This window comes from Rhinopithecus roxellana, chromosome 22 (genome assembly GCF_007565055.1).
Source record: "Rhinopithecus roxellana isolate Shanxi Qingling chromosome 22, ASM756505v1, whole genome shotgun sequence".
Taxonomy (NCBI): Eukaryota; Metazoa; Chordata; class Mammalia; order Primates; family Cercopithecidae; genus Rhinopithecus; species Rhinopithecus roxellana.
Window position 1 is genome coordinate 3,196,062 of NC_044570.1, and position 17,109 is coordinate 3,213,170.

The 17,109-nt window shown below is 46.6% G+C and overlaps 1 pseudogene; it reads right to left on the minus strand.

Moving 5' to 3' along the window:
* Positions 1 to 17,109, minus strand: part of LOC104656848 — a 180,008-nt pseudogene that overhangs the window by 160,006 nt on the left and 2,893 nt on the right.

Here is a 17,109-nt window from a genome sequence, read left to right on the forward strand (position 1 = left end):
CCCTCTATCCATTCATCCATACCTTATTCATCCACTCACTCATTCCTCCATTAACCTACCCAAACATTCATCCACTCACCCACCTACCAATCAATTCACCCACCTATCCATCCAGTCATGCATCCATTCATCTATTTATCTATCCATTCGACCACCCACCCATCTATACATCCACCCACCCATCTATCCATCCACCTACCCATCCACCCATTTGTCTCTTTATAAAACTTTCACTGAGCACATGCTGGCAGGGTGTTGGGGTAGACCTCGATGTGGATCTTGCTGGCTAATCATACTGGGGGTAGTATATCACAGACATTCTGGAAAAGGAAGCCTGGACCCCACCCATTTTGTGTGCCCTGACTTAGGCCACCACAGAGCTTGTGTGGTGGAGGCTTACACTACAAAGGCCGTGAGACAGGGCAGACTGTCTGAACCCAGAGGCCACAGTTAGCTGCGTGGTGTAGGAAAGGGCTGTCCACTAGCCTAGCCTTTCCATCCTGGGCAGTCCTGCCCCCTTAATGAGTACAAGACAACCAGCACACAGGAATACACAGTGAGCTTTATTACACAAAATGGGGGAGTGAGGGGTGGCAAGCAGAGTGCAGGGGAGAGGCAGCATCGAGCATCCTGCATGGCCATTGTCAGTCCTTGACCTGCAGTTTCCCCTCGGATCGGGGGGTGACCCGCCCTCTCTGCACAGGCTATGCCTCAACATCCTACCTTCATAGAAGGCACTTGGCCTCTCCAAGGGTAAGTCCTTTTGGCCAATGATCAGGAGTTTCTTTCCTCCTCCAAGTAATGAGAAGCAGAGCTGTGGGGGTCAGAGAGTGGAAGGATAGGGAGGTTAAAGGGTCCAGGAGCAAAAGAATGTGGCAGCAGGGGGGCGCGTCAAGGGGTCTAGAGTAGGCCATGCTGGCAATAGGAAGCAGCTCCTTAGCCAGGACAGGGGGACAGCTGTCTGGCCAGAATCTCACCTGGATACATGGAGGGTGCCACATGGCTGGACTTGCAGACCCAGGAAGCTGGAACATAGGCATAGGGTGCAGGGGGCATTAGGCTGGGGTACAGGGAGGGGCCACAGATCTACCTCCTGCAAGCCCACAGAACCTGCTCCCTGTGCCTCTCTCTGCTGGCCTCCCTGCCCTGCCCACACCCTGTTTCCACCATGGGACAAGACGCCCTGCCTCAGAGGTCTGCTTCTCAGCACGAGCACTTGTGCCCTAGGTCTGGGCGTCTGGCTGGAGACCTGACTCCAGGTGGAGGGAAGGCGGCCTGCCTGCCAAGCAGCCTGTCCACCCCGGGAGCTAGAATGAGGTTTTCATGGTTACTGCAGTCCCGGTGTCCAGAGGAGCCCAGAGGCTGGGAGCAAGTCCTGCACAGGCTCCTTCCATTCCCACCCCTCCAGCAGCTCTTTTCTTGCCTTGGCAGAACCCCACCAGCAAGGTCTCCCTCCTTCTCCAAACCAGACAGCCTCTGGCTCAGACAGATGCCATTAATCAAGGTCCTTGCAAACATGTGGTGCCCACATACAAGGGTGGAGAGCTTGGTCAGGCCACCACAGCTAGGAGGTTTGTGGAAATATCCCATTTATCATACCTCAGCGAAAACTGCTCCCACATTCTGGCCAGTGTACCTGTGATGATGCAGCCTCAGCTTTCTCGAACCTCATGGCTGCCACCCCTCACTGCTTGCTCGCAGTGGATGCAATCGTGGTCAGGCTGGCGATGGCAGGGCACCCCTCATGTATTTGTGGCCAGCCACTCTTCCAGCCCTTGGAGTGGCTGGCAGCTGGCCAGGGGCATGCTTCTCACTTGGGGCTCATCTGCATCCTCCAGCCTGGCCCACACGGCATTGTGACCTGACCCAGGCTGTGTACCTGGGGCCTGCTTTCTGCCAGGGTGGGATGGAGGACAGAGCCTCTAGGTAGGTTGTAGCCCCATCCCCAGAGACAATCAGACTCTGTGACCTCATTTCTACACGAAGGTGATGGTGGGGTCGCCCCAAAGCCCCTGAGGCACAGTTGAGCTCAGGACACCCTGGGCAGGTTCTGAGTGCTCAGGAAGCAGAATGATCAGGTCTCCATACTCCTGGCCCTAGGTTCTCCCTGGACTAAGGGAGACACAGTCTTCCCACCTCGGAGGGAGGAAGACTGGCCTGACCATTGTCCCTCCCACTCCAGGACACAGCCATCCTCATGTGGGCTGCATGATGGCACCCGTGGTGCATGGCTTGAACCTTCAGGGAACCTCTGGACTCCCACCACCCCTGCTGTCCAAGCCTGGGAAGGACTACCTGCATCTGCAGAAGCTCCTGAAGAAACCAATCTGGAAAAAGATGACAGGGGGTGCACACCTTGCCCCACTCAGGACCTTCCGCACTTCCCTGTCCCCCATGAGTGAGGCCAGCCTTGACCAGGACTCCAGTGGTTGGCTGGTGGGAAAGGGTCTCAGCATTGGCCATGCCCAGGCTTTGAAAACTGGGTAAGAAGGGAGCCCTCAGTCCCAACCCTGCAAGAACAGATTGGCCAAGCACAGCCGAGAAGGGGCTGTGACCCCAGCAGGGACAGGGGAGGGGCCCAGTCAGCAGTCAGTGAGGCTCCAGTGGGGGTCAACAACCACAGGAGTGGGACACAAAGGTACCAATAAAAGCTTCTGCTGCAGCTGTTTGAGAGTCAGGTTTAGCAGGGAAAGATGGCAGAAGGCTGCCTGCCCCACCCTGGGGTGTGATGGGTGCTAGAAATGGAGCTCCAGGCGCAGGTCACAAATAAATGTGTGTCTAACCATGGCAGGAGTGGCACTGCTCTGTCTGCAGCATAAGATGGGGAGGGCATTAGGATCCCTGAATGGCCGTCGGCTGGGACAGGGAGTAGGACCTAAGTTCCTGCCCCTCTATGAACCCCCAGCACACAGATGGGGAGGGAACCCGAGCTCCATACCATCCCCTTCCTTTAATGCTAGCCATTTGGTGGCCAGACTGCCCCTCACTTCCCTCATGAGCATTGCTGGGGCTTTTGGGGAGTCCTAGATGGAAGTCTTGAGCTTCCCTGCTGGAGCAGTGGCTGAGCCAGGCTAACTGTGGTGAAATAAGCAGACTTTGAATCTTGTGTCAGGTGAGGGAGGCGGCATCTGTGCAGAGCTGGGAGACTGAGCTGGTCTGGGTTACGGCCAACTCAGGGCCCACTCTTGTAGCCTACAACAGTGCTCCATGCCCCCTCCAGCTTGCCAACTTCTCAGCACAGTGCATGTGTGTGCACCTTGTCCTGCTCTGTGGGTTGCCAGAGACTCACTGAGATGGGAGCCCTAGGGCACTGGGCCCCCTTCCACAAGCACTTTCTCATTCTTCCCATGCCTGGTGGCCACAAATGTATACCTCTTCCCAGGTGGGGTGCTCTGTTGGGGAAGGAGACTAAGAATGAAGGTCAGAACAGCAGAAAGGAGATGATGCTGACTCTGCCTCAGGGAAGCCCTCCCAGATGCACAGAGGACAATCCCTGTTTGCCCTCCCGAGCTGCACACACCCTGCTTGCCCAAACCACATTTAGGCTATCCCTTAATTGGTGACGAGGTCTTGGAGCTTCCCTTCTGCTCTCAGAGGTTTTTCTTGCTCATGTCTCCAGGCACAACATCCTGGGGGCAGCAGTAGGATATGTCACAAATGCAGGCTCTTGGATCTCAGGGAGTAGAAGCCCTGGGCCCTTCTCTCTAGCTTTGCCTTATCTGGCCAGTGGGCCTGGGAGCTACCTACCTATGCTTCCTGTGCAATCCCAGTGTAAGAGATAAGAAAAGGAATAAAGGTGCCATCCACCCCTGCTCGGTCAACACCAGCAAGGGTGAACCCAATCCTACTGCAATTTCTCAGTGTTCTGTCTACACACCTTCATGCTGGACAGTACTATGCTTGCCTTAACAAGGAAACCTGGCCTGCTGCTAAACTCCCAGGCACTGGCTCTGCAGCCCAGCCTTGCCCCTGGAGGGGACCTTATATTGCAGGACACAGTCTTGAATACAGGCTGAACCTGCACCTCACCTGTCTCCCACCGACTGCTGGTACAGGCCAAAGCCATGCTCTCTGGAGGCCTGGCAGGCTAGCTTGGGGGTCCAGCCAGACACAGAGGAGGTAAACCATCAGAGTTACCTTAGTGGACAACCACTGCAGACACATCAGAGGGACACACCGGGCAACCCTCTGCTTTGTCTTTGTATTTTCCCTGGGAGCACTTTCTCAATGCAGCCGTAAAGTGGGGATCACTGAAAAGATGCGCCTTCATTCATTGGATGGAATTGTGAGACACTTTCCTGTCCTGAAGAGCAGCAGGGAGATGACGGCACACAGGACAGATGTGGGTCTGCCTCCAAGTTGCTCATGGGGTAAAGTTGGGGGACCGTGTGTTTCAATGGAGGGGCACTGAGTGGATGGAGGGATAGCGGTTACATTGCAAAGTATTGGTTGGATGGGGGAGGATTGATTAGATGGAGGAGCACTGGTTGTATAGAAAGGCATTGATAGATGAAAAAATATTAATTGGATAGAGGGGTCCTGATTATATGAGGGAGTATTTGTTAGATGGAGGGGCACTGATTGAATGAAGTAGTATTGGTTGGTTAGAGCCATGTTGGTTCAATGAAGGAGCACTGACTGCATGCAACAACACTGATTAGAAGAAGGAGTATTGGTTGGATGCAGGGGCACTGGTAGGATGCAATGGTATTGACTAGATGGAGGAGGAGTGAATGATTCAAGGAGTATTGATTGGATGGAGGAATATAGATAGGATACAGGAGCATTGATAGGATGGAGGATTACTGGTTGCATGGAGATGCATTAATTGGGTGGAGAAATATTGGCTTGATAGAAGGGTGTTAGTTGGATAGAGGAACATTGTTTGGATGGAGGAGTACTGGTTGGATGGAAGAATATTGGTTGGTTGAAGGGGGGTTAATTGAAATCGGAAGTATCGGTTGAATCGGAAGGTTGTTGATTGGGTGAAGGAGTAACATATGGATGTAGGATCATTAACTGAACAGAAGTGAACTGATGGAATGGAGGAAAACTGGTGACATAGAGACGTGGTTATTGGATAAGTGAGTACTGGGTGGATGGAGGGGCACTGGGTAGATGAAGGGGCACTGATTTATAGAGGAGTATTTGTTGGATGGAAGGATACTGGTTATATGGAGATGACCTGATTAGATAAAGAAGTATTGGTTGAATAGAAGGACACTGATTGGAAGCAGAGACATTGACTGGGTGAAATTATTTTTTTTAGATGGAGGCATAATGTCTGGAGGGAGGGAAATTGATAGAAGGCCATTGATTGGATGGCAAGGCATTATTGGATAGAGGGGGCACTGATTGGACGAAGTTGTTTTGTTTCCTGGAGGAATAGTGTTTGGATGGAGGGGAATTGATAGTGTTTGAATGGAGGAGCACTGAATGAATAGGAGTACTGATTGGATGAAGGTGTATTGGTTGGATTGAAGGGAGTTGATGGATAAAGGAATATTGATTGGATGCAGGGACGTGGTTTGAATGTAGGAGTATTGGTTGAATGAAGAAGCAATGATTGGATGGAGAGGTACTGATTGATTGAATGGAGGGTCACTGTTTACATGGAGAGCCATTAACTGGATAGTCGAGTATTGGTTGGATGGAGGGGTATTGGTCAGATGGAGAAGCATTCATGGACGGAGGAGAATTGATTGGATGGCAGGGACATTGATTGGGTAAAGGGGCATTGATTGGATGCAGAGGCATTGATTGTATGGAGTAGTGGTGGATGGATGGAGAAATCTTGATTGGATGGAGGGACATTGATTGGATTAATGAGCACTGGTTGGATAAGGGGGCATTGGTTGACTTGAGGAGTATTGGCTGGATACAGGAGCATTGATAGGATGAAAGAGCATAGATTTGATGGGGGAGCGTTGATTAGATGGTGGAGTATTGTTCCAACAGGGGGCATTGATTGAATGGAGGAACACTGAATAATTGGAGGAGTATTGGTTGCAGGAGCATTGGTTGTACAAAGGAACATTAATTGGGTGTAGCACCATTGATAGGATGGGAGATTATTGTTTGGATGGAGTAGCTTTGATTGAATGGAGGGGTGTTGATGACATGGAGAGACAATGATTAGATGGGGGAGCATAGGTTGGGTAGAGGGGCACTGATTTGATGCAGAAGTATTGGTTAGATAGGGTGTTGCTTGAATAATGCAGCACTGATTGGATGAAAGGATGTTGGCTGGTTGAGGGAATGGTGTCAGGATGGAGGAGGGACCTGGCAGCAGAGGGGAGTCAGGTCATAACTCGATGGCCGCTATTCAATCTTGGAAATGGGCAAGTCTCGCTGGGACTTCTCCACACTGTTACTGGAGGGTAGAAGAGGCGTCAGGCCCCATGTCTCCCAATAAGTCTCCCCCCAACATGCCCAAGCCTCTCCCAGAGCCCTGTTTTGTCTCCAGATCTCTACCTTGTGACTCCTTTCAGCCTCCATTTGGGGAAACCTAAGATCTGAGCCCAGAAAGCAGGCAGGCTGACAGACAGGCAGACAGACAGATCTCTTCTCTATGGAGCAGTTTAGGGACTGGGCCCTGTCAATGAGCAGAGGGTGGAGAGAGACATGGGCTGGAAGCAGCCGAGGCAAAGCCCACCCTCCATCTCCCCAACACTCAATCCACCAATCCAACCTCCAACCCTTATATCACAGGAGTTTTCTGAGCACCAGGTAACAGCAGAATAGCAGACACAAGTCGGGTCTAGGCCTGGTCTTCCTGTGGCTGGCATGTGGGATTGGCCTTTTGTGTATGAGTCTTGGAGAAGGGATAGGTTGATAGTCTTGGCAGCTTGACCTACTTTGGTGGTGGTGCTCAGGAGAGGTGGCTCTGTTCGATGGTCCCCTCCAAGACCAAGGAGCTGAGTTTCTGGGGGCTGCTGACATTTCTGATCCTAGGGAAAAATAAAAAGACATCCCAGATGACCTCCTGCTTGTACCTTTCCTGCCCCACCCAGCACCTATGGGAACAAATGCTGTCCCTTCCCTGGGCCTGAAGTTTTCTATGGCTCTGAGGTGCTCCGGTTCTGGAGCTGGTGGTGATGAACTGAGGAGTCTGGGGAAATGTCTCCGGATCTTGCAAGAGGGTAACCAAGCCTTGCCCTCTCAGAAAATGTGGGACCAGAAAGGACTACAAGATATATAGGTGTAGGGTGCTGACCCACTCTGGGCTAGTCCCCCAGTGCTCACAGAGTGTGGACAGCAAAGGCAGGCTTATCTGTGGGGTGGGGGTGCACTCAGACCCTCTGAGGCAGAGCCATCACCTCCTCCTGTTCCTACTCAGCCCCTGGGGCCCCCAGGTTGTCCTAGACATTGTCCTCTGGTTCTGGTCCCTCCTTGCTCAGACTCAATTCCTCCAGGTGGACTTAGTCACAGTCCTCCTTTTCTCAGGTGTGCAGGCTGGTCCTGTGGGTGGAAAGGGTGGCAAAGCCGTTCTAGAGCCATTGGATTGCTTGGCTGACCGCTTCCCATTTCCAAGTCTCAGTTTCCCCATCTGTAAAATGAGGGCAGTCAGCCTAGTTGAGTGCCTGGGGTCTGAGACCCAAGCCCATTGGGAAAGAAGGTCCAGGGGCCTCAGAGTCAGTGCAGTCTACTTGGGCACCTGTGTCAGGGCCTGAGGCTGGTTAGGGTTAGGGTTAGGGTTAGGGTTAGGGTTAGGGTTAGGGTTAGAGTTATGGTTAGGGTTAGGGTTAGGGTTAGGGTTAGGGTTAGGGTTAGGGTTAGTGTTAGGGTTCGGCCCCATCGCTGGGGGATGCCCCACCCCCTGTGAACTGCCCGTTCCACACCAGGCAGTGCTCTGCAGACTAAGGGTCCCTCAGGGGCAGAGGCTTGGTTCACGCCCCTGCTTTCCAGCTGGGCCCCAACCTAGCAGTTGCGTGCCCACCCAGTTAGTCTTGTGGGGTCCCCAGAGAGCAGGATGCTGGGACCACGACTCATGCTCTGCTCCCTGAAGAGGCCTATGGGTTTTGTAGCCACTCAGAGGGGCCATTCAGGGGCAGGTCCATGTGGCCAGGCAGGTGCAGGGGGTATTGTGACAGTCGCAGAGCTCGGCTCTAGGGAAGACTCAAAGTGGCCCCTGCTGCTGGGAGCAGCAATGCCTGCGTAAGCCTGAGGCCAGGGAGAAGGGAGCTGCCTATCACAAAAATGCAGGGCCACTGATGCCCAAGCACATATGGAGAGACTGAGGCTGAGGTTGTGGGGTGGGGGAGTTGGGCAACACACCAGGCCAGGACCATGGCTCTTGGGGAGTGGGAGCCTGGTTGTCGGAGGACAAACGAGTGTGGCTCAGCAACACCAGTCCCTAGAGCTCCAGGCTGCTTTAGGGCCTCACAGGGGCCAGGAAAGACCCTGACCATCGAGAGCTGTCAGCCCAGCTACGGGCTCTGTTCCCAATCAAGGCAAGGAGGTCCTGAGCAGGGCTGGGGTCTTAGATGGCCTGGGCCACGCAGGGCGAGTGGGGTGGGCCGTGTCGTGTCCACAGGTGACTGAGAGCAGCAAGGACCCTGAGCAGGGGTAGCGAGGTGGGGCTGGGGAGCAGCCCCTGTTGGGCCTGCCTGGGTTCAGGCGGGAACACGCACATCCACACATCTGTGAAGTATGTTCTCCCGGCTGACTCTCCAGCATGGACATCTGGAAAAACCTGCTCCCCTCCGTGGGCACGGAGATCAATGAGCCCCGAGGTAGGAAGGGGCGGCGGTGGCGGGCACTCACCCTGCATTAAGGAAGCGGTCGCAACTGTGTGCTGATGTGGCAGCACCCGGCCTGGCCCCTGCCTGGATGGGGCCCCCGGGCCCTGGGGAGCCCCAGAATGAGGTTTACTCACGGCGTCTTGCCAGCCGCCATGCTCTCTCGCCCTCTTCCTCCCTTCCCTCCTTTCTCCCCGTTTCCTGGCCATGGGGACATTTCAGGAACTGCTTGGAAAGGTGAGCACAGGGTGGCTGCTTAGGTTCAGGTTGGGGGCCTGAAGGGAGAGCCCTGCTCTCCCCAGCACCAGCCCTCTAGGCCCCCATTCACCTGTCTTCTTGCCCCCCTTTAGGACTCCTGCATTGCCGGGTGCTCTCTGTTGTCCGAAGCGCCTTTGGCCCCGTCTCACTGCTGCCACTGCTCTGGACTCTGGGACCAGTCACCAAAGCCGTCGTCCTCATCCAGTTCAGGTGCCTCCGATGACTTCACAATGAGGCTGAGGTATGGCACGGGGGAGTTTAGGACTAGGCGGCTGCTGCCTTCTCTGCCCGGGGCCCGCACTCACCTCAGGGCGCCTGCTCATGTCCTGGGCTCCAAGTGTGGGAAACCCTGTCTGCCACAGAGCTGATTCTGGGCTGTGTCTCCTGTGATTAGAGATCCCTGTGGGCAGGTCTATGCCTTCCCTATCAGTCTGCGGCTCCCTGAGATCTGTGCTTCCTGCATCAGTCCAGTACTCCTTGAGGCTTCCTTCATCTGTGTAGGGCTCCTTGAGGGTAGTGCTGTGCCTCCCCTGTCAGCCTGTGGCTCCCTAAGAGTAGGGCAGTCGGTTATCAGTCTGGGCCTCCTTGGAGCAGGGCTGGGCCTCCCCCATCAGTCTAAGGCTCCCTAGGACAGAGTGGGCCTCCCCCATCAGTCTGGGATTCCTTCCCATACACCAATCTCTGTTCTGTGTGTGAACTTGCAGTTCTGGGCATTTCCTTTTAATGGGCTCAAACGCTACACGAGTTTTTCTGTCTTCTTTCCTTCAGCCAGACGCTCTGAAGGTTCATTTACATCATAGCACTTCACTCCTTATACAAGCCGTTAACCCATTATTTTGTTTGGCTTGTTTCCACCACAGTACTTCTGGGCACAAATATTAGTTTGAGTACACTTCCTCAATTCTGGGTACCTATGAGTGGAACTGCTTGATTGTATGATAATTATGTTAGTTTTCTTGAGGACCCACCACATGTCTCCATAGTTGCTGCACCATTTTCTATTCCAACAAGCGCTGTTTCAGGTTTCCAATTTACCTACATCCTCTCAAAGACTTGATATTTCCAGCTTTTTACTATTTATAGACATTCCTGTGTGTGTGAAGTGTGGTGTTTCATTTTGGTTTTTAAGTGCAATTTCTGAATCCTTAATTATGAGAATCTGTTGTTCCACATGCTTTTTGGGTATTTGCATTTGTATTTGGGGAAATATCTGTTTAGAGGTCTGGAACTTTATTTTTTTTAAGTTGCAAACAGTTAGGTTTTGGATACTGAAAGTTGCTCATTTAAAGTTTGTTGCTTTAACTTTTGCAAACAGAAATCATCCAAGTTCCCGAGACACCAGGGATTGTGCTCCACGATGTGAAGGCTTTGCTTGCTGTGATTATGATTGTTTTTGCGGGGATGAACATTCCTCTAGAGAACACAAGTACTATGGTACTATAACATTGTCTGGTTTTGTCCAATAGATCTCTTAAATTGTTCGCTGTGACACTAAAATTTTCTTTTTAATATAGTGATCATGATGGCCGTGGTAGAGATCATTAAGAACGTCCAAATGGATGTTCTTACAGAGATGCATATCAGAGTTATTGTAAGAGTCCAGGTGTGATTTGTAAATTATAGAGTTATATTTAATACAGCAGATCATTCTTTTAAAGAAATATTAAGGAAAATTGCAAAGGAAAGTAATAATGTGAAAATATTGAGAATTGTTAACAGTATAAAGCATTTATATGAAGGTTAGAACTTCAATTTATTTTCAGAAAATGAGACTCAACCTTTATTTTAGAACAGACTTTCTTGGGCTTCAAAATACTACTCTGACACTTCTTTTAAATAAAACATTTTGACTTACTCAAGGAACTGTGGTGATTTCTGTTCCAGTGGTTGTGAGCAAGGTGGTAGAAAAGAACAAATCTATCCACTTTCAGTCATAATTAATATCCTGTCAACAGAGGCAAAGGAAAGCAGGTATTTCCAAGTAATACTTTAATGGACTCATGGTTTAGTGATACAAGTATAAATGTTTAAATGTAGTTCTACATAAGTTCTATTATTTTATCAACCCTGCAGCAATCTCTCGTGGTGCACCACCTGCTCCAGGTCCTCGGATGAACTTCAGTGGATGTGGTCACCATGATTACAATAATACACAAGGTAGATATGACAGAAGTCGGGAGAATTACTCAGGAAACTGTGGTGATTTCTGTTCCAGTGGTCATGAGCAAGGCGGTAGAAAAGAACAAATCTATCCACCTTCAGTGGACAGGGTGCACTGTGCTCCTTGTGAAGCATATGGTAGCTCAAGTTACAGGGATTCTAGGAAAGGTTTTGGGGGAAGCCAAACTGAAAAAGGAGAGTAAAGCAGATATTTAAAATAATAGTTCTTGCATATGAAACCTTGCTTGCATACTGAAAATTAAACTGTTGTTTCTGCACAATTACCTGAGTACCACTACAATAAATAGGTTGATTTTGTGTGGAGAAGTAGATACTAACATCTTCCGTGAAGTTTTTGAAGTACTCAGATAAAAAAGAATTTTTTCAAAGTAATTTCATAATTTTTAATGCTCTTTGAAAACTTTTGGTTTAGGTGTAATGCCTGTATTAAAGTTTCAGAATAAAATTATACTTGTAATGCAAAATACCTGATTTTATTGCTGCACATGCTCAAAAGCAAATGCAATAGCAGAGTAAATTGTGTTGCTTGTAGAAAATTGCCTTTGTTGGTTTGCACATAAATAGGCACAACATTCGGCATATGTGATGTCTCCCTTGGAAACTGCACAAGTTTCCTAATTAGTCTGTATTTCTTTTTGAAAACTTACCAGATTTGGCTCAGCAAGGTGGCTCATGTCTGTAATTCCTGCACTTTGGGGCACCTAGGTAGATGGATCATGAAGTCAAGTTTCGGAAGTCTTCAGAAAGGCTACAAAACTATCTGCCTAACCCTAAAACACTTATACTTTAGAGGAATAGTAGAAGTCAAAGGAAATAATTAGATATGGTTGACACTAGAGTTTAGTATTCTTCTTGAAGCCTTCTGTGACTGAATACTCTTCTTGAAGCATTCTGTGACTGAAGTGAGACAATGGTAAAGAAAACATATTTTCCCCCAAAATCAAAACTGAACCAGCTAGGTTTCCTAAGTAGATAGCTTAATGAAATTAAATGTTCCTAGTTTAAATAGTGGAAAATGGGTGTTTAGTTCTGGGAAGTACATTAATATTGTCTTGAAATATTCGACAATGGTTGTTGTAACCAACAGACTAGCAATATATTCTTATCAATAGGAATAACCGAGAAGGATTGAAAATTTATCAGATTTTTTTTTTGAGATAGAGTCTAGCCTTATCACCTAAGCTGCAGTGCAGTGACCTGATCTTGACTCACTGGAACCTCCACCTTCTGGGTTCAAGGTATTCCACTTTCTTAGCATTCCAAGTAACTGGCAATACAGGTGTGTGCCACCACAGCTGGCTAAAATTTTGTGTTTTTAGTGCAGAGAGCATTTCACCATGTTGGCCAGGCTTGTCTTAAAATTTTGATCCCCCGCTCTTGGCCTCCCACAGTGTGAGGATTACAAGCATGAGCCACCATGCTCAGCCTATCAGATATTGAAGATATGAATAGAAATATTTTAACATTATGCTTTTTTGGAAAATTAAGTATACAAAACAACAGAATAAAGGTTCAGATGTGGGATGGCTTAATGGTTCGAGAAATTATCTAGTGATAAAAGTGTAAAGAATAGGACCCAAAAAAGTAAACCAATTTAGCTTCCTGAACATACAACTTACAGAAATGGAATATATGCAGTTCCAGAATTATTATAGTCAGTAATTCTTACAATTAACAGAATAATCTGCAAGGAGGAAGCATTTTCATGAGAAAATGTTGACAAGATCATCAATTTTTGTAGGGAAAGGGTACACATAAATGTTAAACGAAAAGTTACCAACTTTGATTTTGAAGTTATTTATGTTATGAAGTTTTGTTTTCCTTCACCTATAATGTAGCATTGTGAGGGTTAATTGAAAAGATAAGTCTCCCTAGTCTTGTCTATCTTCACAGCGGCAAGAAAAGAAATGGTGTCTGTCAAGTTGTGATGTCAAGTTCAGATCTTTAATCCCAGCATTTTGGGAGCCTGTGGCAGGCATATCACTTTAACTCAGGAGTTTGAGACAAGCCTGGGTAACACGGAGAAATCTTGTCGATATAAAATAGACAAAAATTTGCTGAATGTGGTAGTGTATCTGTGCAGTCCTGCTCCTTGAACGGAGGCAGAAGAATTGCTTGTGGCCATGAGGACCAGGCTGTAGTGAGCGTGATTGTTCTGCATTTTTGCCTGGGAGACAAAGTGAGACCCAGGAAAACAAATAAACAAATAACAACAACAACAACAAAGAAGCACAAAGTTTCTACGATACTCTGACCCTGGGAGTTTTGAACCCAAATTATCTCCATGACACATTTTGTCATAATGATTTAAAGGAATAGGAAACAGAAGCATAACCTGTAAGATACAATTCATCAACTTTCGGATGGGGTCTGTGTTTCAGCAAGTTAGAGTAAATGGTGAAAAGTCTTTATATAATAAGAGGCAAACCCTTATTCCTTAATTTTCATAGGAAAATTATGCTTTTTAATGAATAATAGAATACATTTTATAGTCTTCGGCCCCTAGGATTGCTATGAGAAAATACCTGGACTTGGTGGTTTATAACCAACATTTCTTGTAATCTTAGAGCCTGAGATGCCCAAGATGGTGGCATCAGCAAATATAGTGTTCTGGCAAGGGCCCACTTCGTGGATTTTAAACAGCCATCTTACTGAGTCTATACATGGTAGAAGGGGCTTGGGAACTCTTGGGTTGCTTATAGGAGGGTACTAATAATATTTATGAGGACGCTGTCTTCTTGACCTAATCATTTCTAATTGAAGGCCTTGTTCCCCATCCAGAGGGCAGCCAATTGACATTCCTCTGTGTTGAGCTTAATGTGTATATTTTAGATGGTGGAGTGAGGATGGCAGTGATGATTGAATGACTTCACTGGTTTGCAGTTTTTAGTGTCTCCAGTGTTGCCATCAGGTATTAATGGCATGAAGATTTTTTTTTTTTTTTTTAATGTTGATGCTCAGTCATCCAGCTTCAGATTACAAGATTTGGGGACAATTTGGCAGTTTTAGTTTTCAGTGATGCCAGATCATGAAAGGGGAACATAATGTTGAAATTTTACTTTAGAGAGTTGTAGCTATATATTCAATTAAACAAGAATTGAAAATGTAGACTAATAAAATTTGTAAGACATCTCATGTGGGTGTTCTATAGTTTTCCACTGAAACGCAATTCTCTCTGCAGTTCACAACATAAGTCTGATCTTACTAGTTTTGTCATTATTTACCAAAATGCAGTAAGAATCATCATTGACCACAAAGGTCTTTATTTATTTCTTCATTTATTCATTATTTACTTTTTAAATTAGAGACAATGTCTGGCTCACTGCAGCCTCAACTTCCTGGGCTCAAGTGGTCCTCCCACCTCAGCCTCCGGAGTAACTAAGACCGTAGGTACACACCATCATGCCTGGCTAATTTTGTATTTGTTTTATCAGAACTAGTAGATTGGGTTAAATTCCTCCTCTCTCAAAGTCCCCAAATATTGTGGATTCTAGAACTTGCCCACAAGTGACCTGTCTTTCTCATCTTTTAAGCTAGGAACTCTATTACCAATTATGAGGCTAATTCCCCCAGCGGGCTTTATAAGTATTGTCCCCACAGTCAAATTTAGTTTTAATTCTGCCTGGTTATATCTGATTCTATGGAAATCATTCCTAAATATATTTGATATTCAGACAAGGCTTGGTAATAAAACCACTTTCCAATAATGTTCTGTTAAAAGAAAGAACACTTTTTACTGAACAGCAGAAATGCCTCTATTGCCATAAAAATGTTTATAAAATGTTAAATATCCAGTGAACGTAATGCAGCTCAATTAGTGAAATAGTAAATTCAACAAAAATACAAATGTATTATTTTTCTTTCTGTTTTTTTGTTTGGTTGGTTGGTTGGTTTTTGTTTTTGTTTTTGCTTTTTTCACTGACAGAATCACCCCGTTTTGCCTGGGGTGGAGTGTAATGGTGAGATCTTGGCTCACTGCAAACCCTGCCTCCTGGGAAAAAGCCATTGCCCTGCCTCAGCCTCCTGGATAGCTGGGATTACAGGTGTGCACCACCATTCCTGGCTGACTTTTTATTTCTAGTAGACATTGGATTTTGCCATACTGGCCAGGCTGCTCTGATCTCAAACTCCTGAATTCAGACGATTCACCTGACTTGGCCTCCCCAAGTGCAGGGATTACAGCCGTAAGCCACCATGCCTGGCCCACAAATGTATTCATGCACTTAACAATAACAACAGCTCTTAGTATGTGTCTGTGCGCAATAAACCGTTTTAAACTAATCTTATTTACTAAATATTTGCATGAGTCATGAACTTGCTCTTCTATTTCTGGGATTTTTTAGGAGTATATAATTCACGATGGTGCTCATTTATCTCTAAACCAAGTAGAATAGCACCCTTTTAAGTGATACTCAAAATTAATTGGGTAATAACATCCAGTGGTAGAAATATAACACACACACACATAATGTAAATGAAAAAATTGTAATTAGCAGCAACAGATTTTATAGCTCTCCTAAAATTTAGTCATGAATAAAGCACTAGAATAATATAAATCTCACTGGTTTAAATTCACTTTATATTTAATCTAAATTGTGCTTCTGAAAAGTGAGACAAGGTTACCTATTCAATAAGTGGTATAATACCTTTTTTTTTTCCTGTGTTGTTAAAGAAGAATTTTTCTGAGATTACTTTCCATAATATTTAATCTAGGGAGATAGAGGAGTGCATTTTACTTATAGGATACATCCAGTGACAGTCTGAATTTCTTCAAAAGCTGGGTAGTTAAAATACTCAATCTCTTCTAATTAGTCATTTTTCTTTTCCACCTCAGTCAGATAATTTTTTGGAGGGTGGGGATGATCCGTGAGTCCCTCAAGAGTCACTGATTTAGAAAGTGTAAATTTCTCATCCCTATAGTGGGTTGAGAGGTTTAACTAGAAAGAAGAAGGCTTGTTTAGTGGTAGATAGAAGAAGGATGGATGATGAGAGGTTTGAAGTACGATATGTCAAAGTATTCAAGGGAGATAAATGGAAGATAAAAGTTAGTAAAAGGACAGGTAAGGAGCATGAGTAAGAGGAAGGAAGATGTGAAAGATTCACAAGTGCAGGGAGATACTAAGTTTCTCAAAGATCACTGAGATTTTAAATTATCCTTGTAAAAGCTTCCAAAATCCAGGATGTCTATTTAGCAAAGCCTAAATCCACCAGGGTTCAAAAAGATGGGTTTTAGTTTACTAAGAGATTCACATGGCATAAGCAAGAATCCAAATAAAGTGCAAAGAGGTGTCAAACAGCTTCAATTGAGATAAGGATAGAGTTAGAGAGATATAGAGACAGAGACAGAAATAGAGACACAGAGACACGGACAGACAAGAGAGATAGAAATAGACATGTAGAAACAGACCTTGACATAGATGTAGACATAATGATAGAGAGAAAATTCCAGAAATACCAGTCAAGTGGTAAAAATCCCATTAAGGAAAATGAGTCTCAAACATAGGGAGTCAGGAAATAATGTTTACTCAGGAAATATGCTAGAAAGAAGGGCACGAAACAAATGATTCTGCCCTGCTATTCATATTGCTGGAGCATATGGTGGGTAGTTTTGCTTGCAGATTTCTGAGGACTCTTCACACTTAATTCGACATAAAACTCTGTGTAAGTCCTGCACTAATTTACATTCTCACCAAAAGGGTGCATGTATATCCTGTTCTCTGCATCCTCACCAGAAATGTGTTTCTTTTGTGTTTTGGACAATAGCTATTCTGACTGAAGTGAGATGACGTTTCACGGTGGATTTGATTTGGATTTGCATTATGGATTAGGGATGATGAGGACTTCGTAGTATGCCTGCTGGGCAACTGTATGCCTTACTTAAACAAATGAGTATTTACGTGATTAGCCCATTTTCATGCTATTTAGTTGT